At 45.3% G+C, this 3,173-nt stretch overlaps 1 pseudogene; it reads right to left on the bottom strand.

Annotated features, from left to right (window-relative positions):
- Positions 1-1,467: 1,467 nt before the first annotated feature.
- On the bottom strand, positions 1,468-2,359 carry LOC138844789 (small ribosomal subunit protein eS6-like; annotated as a pseudogene).
- Positions 2,360-3,173: the final 814 nt, after the last annotated feature.

Genomic DNA, 3,173 nt, shown 5'->3' with positions numbered 1-3,173 from the left:
TGCATGTCTGTATCCTCCGGCAAATTACAAATGCCCAAACACACCCCCCGACAGTCTTAGCCTAGTACTTCTCCCAGTGGTGGCACAGATTCCCAGAAGTAACTTGGGGGTTTTGCCTCCACATGCTTGAAACAATGGGATTCAGACTCATCTCTGTGCCTTGGTTGTCAGCTTCTAAGCAGCTGTGTTTCCAGCTCCCATTCCATGACAAGCAAAGTCCCGTATCATCCACACCCACCCACACTCCAACACAGGAGCCCACAAAGAACTGTGGGCTGTGTTTTGGGCCCTTGTGAGACTTGCTGTCTCCCACAGTGCACATCAGGAGGAAGCTGGAATCAGGACTGGACCAGATGTAAACCCAGGAAATCCTATGTGGGATGTGGACACCAGGAGGTGACTTATTGCTGCCCCAGGAATCCACCTTTTACTCCTATAACACTTAAGAGGGAATTACATAAAATTAATTATACACAGGCAAGTTTGTGTACACAAGGCATGACTATGTTATCAATAACAAGAAAAGCAGTATCGGACCAGGACACACAGGAGCAGAATTTGTGTATGCTATTGTAGGTGGCATTGACTCAACTAAGGGGCTATATATTTAGGATGCTGTATGTGATCTCAGTATCAACATATTTTTGATAATCTTTTAGAGATTTACTTTATTTATTTGAAAGGCAGAGTTACAGGGAGAGAGGGGGAGAGAGGCAGATCTTCTGTCCACTGGTTCACTACCCAAATGGCCTCACGGCTGAAGCTGGCCCCAGCCAAAGTCAAGAGCCAGGAGCCAGGAGCTTCTTCCAGATCTCACATTGGTGCAGGGGCCCAAACACTTGTGCCATCCTCCACTAATTTCCCAGGTGCATTAGCAGGGAGCTGGACTGGAAGTGGAGCAGCCAGGACTTGAACTGGTGCCATATGGGATGCTGGCATCACAGGCAGCAGCATTACATGCTACATCACAAACACCAGCCCCTAGATAATTTTTGTGTACATGGGGGACAAGTTCAAGGGCATTTAACTAGCTGTGAGCCAAAGCCATACCAAGGGTGCTCAAGGCTGGCCAGGACACCACACGGCCCCTCAGGGCTCAGGCTGTGAGCGCCTCCAGGCAGCAGTGGAGGTCAGGGCACATCAGAATGAACTTTGAAAAACTGATTTGAGGGGCCAGTACCACGGTGTAGCAAGTTAAGCCTCTGTCTGCAGCACCGGCATCCCATATGGGTGCCAGTTCAAATCCCAGCTGCTGCACTTTTGATCCAGCTCCCTGCTGATGCACCTGGGAAAGCAGCAGAGGATGGCCTAAGAAATGGAAATGCAACAAACACAACAATGCACCTCAAGGACTGCAAAAAGCAAGAAAATCCCAGAGTTAGAAGACAGAAATAATATCAGAACTGAAACATGAAATAAATTTTTAAAAAGATGAGTGGATTAGGTTTTTTGAAAAGGTGAACAAAATTTGTATTTTTAAATTTTATTTTGAGATCTGAAACACAATCTTATTTATCTGTTGTTATTAAACCTTAGTTTTGACTGAACTCAGATTTAGCAGTAGACGCTCTCAGAGAAGACAGCCCACATCTCCCGACAATCTGTTCCTGGCGTTTTTCTTTGGCCTCCTCCATTCTCTTGGCCAAGAGTTTAGCATATTCTCCAGCCTCCTCCTAGTTCTTCTTAGTACACTGTTTCTTCAGAGCAATTCACTGGCGTCTGTGTTGCAGGACACGTGGAGTAACGAGACACTGAATCTTGGGTGCTTTGGTCCTAGGTTTCTTAGCTTCTTTGTTTAAGGGCTTTTCTTACAACATACGGGCATACATCATCATCTTTAGAGAAACTGAAAAGTTTACAAATTCTGCTGGCTCTTTTAGGACCCAGGCAACGAGGCACCATTGTATTAGTCAATCCAGGAATATCTTTCTCTCTCTCTTTTTATTTTATTTTTTTTACAATGACCAAGTTGAGAACACTCAAATTGGCATCAACAATGAAGCCCCGAACTGATTTGAGCTTTCTTTCTCCAGTTCTCCTTGGTCAGTAACAGGAATGCCCCTTACTCAGCAGAAGGTGGACCGCCCATGGGTCAAGACACCTTGCTTCATGGGAAAACCTTGTTTGTCATTCCCACCACTGATCCAGACCACATAACCCTTCCATTCTTCACCCAGAGCGTCAGCAGCAACTTCTGTAGCCATACACTTCTCATAGAAAGTACGAAGTTTACGTTCATTGTACACTTCGATGAGTTTCTGGCAGCCAGTGGCTGGGAAGGAGATATTCAGCTTCATTTTGAAGCAGCTGACCGCTTCGGAGGCTAAATTTTATTTAAGGTATACAAGTTTCATGTATTTCCTATATACAAATCTAGGAACATAGTGATATTCCCCATCCTTCCCTCCCTCCCACCCACGTTCCAACCCTTCTTCCTCCTCCCTCTCCTATTTCCATTAATTTTTACAAAAATCTATTTTCAGTTTACTTTATATTCCTAAGGGTAACTCTACACTAAGAGTTCAGATAGTATAAAGGAAAAAATACTGTTGTGGGGGCTGGTGCTGTGGCACAGCAGGTTAAAGCCCCAGTCTGCATTGCAGGCATCCCGTAAGGGTGCAGGTTCAAGTCCTAGCCGTTCCACTTCCAACCCAGCTCTCTGCTATGGCCTGGGAAGGCAGTGGAAGATGGCCCAAATCCTTGGGCCCCTGCACCCACGTGGGAGACCTGGAAGAGGCTCCTGCTTTGGATCAGTGCTGCTTCAGCCATTATGGCCAACTGGGGAGTGAACCAGAGATAGAAGACCTCTCTCTGCCTCTGTCTCTCTGTAACTCTTTCAAATAAATAAAATAAATCTCTAAAAAAATACACTTGAACAAATTTTTAGGTAGACAATAAAAACAGAGAAGACTCAAGTCAATAGCAGACATGAAAATGCGACAATGCATATGATAACACAGAAACATCACTGCCCATTATAGATTGTGAAAACCACATGCCAACAAATTTGAGAACCATTAAGAGAAAGATAAGGGCCGGCGCCACGGCTCACTAGGCTAATCCTCCACCTGTGGCACCGGCACACTGGGTTCTAGTCCCGGTTGGGGCACTGGATTCTGTCCCGTTAGGAATCTAAAACATATTGTCGGGAATCTTCAGGATACTATTAAAAA

The sequence above is a fragment of the Oryctolagus cuniculus genome, chromosome 12 (assembly GCF_964237555.1).
Source record: "Oryctolagus cuniculus chromosome 12, mOryCun1.1, whole genome shotgun sequence".
In the NCBI taxonomy this organism is placed as follows: domain Eukaryota; kingdom Metazoa; phylum Chordata; class Mammalia; order Lagomorpha; family Leporidae; genus Oryctolagus; species Oryctolagus cuniculus.
This window is presented reverse-complemented; position numbering and strand designations above follow the sequence as displayed.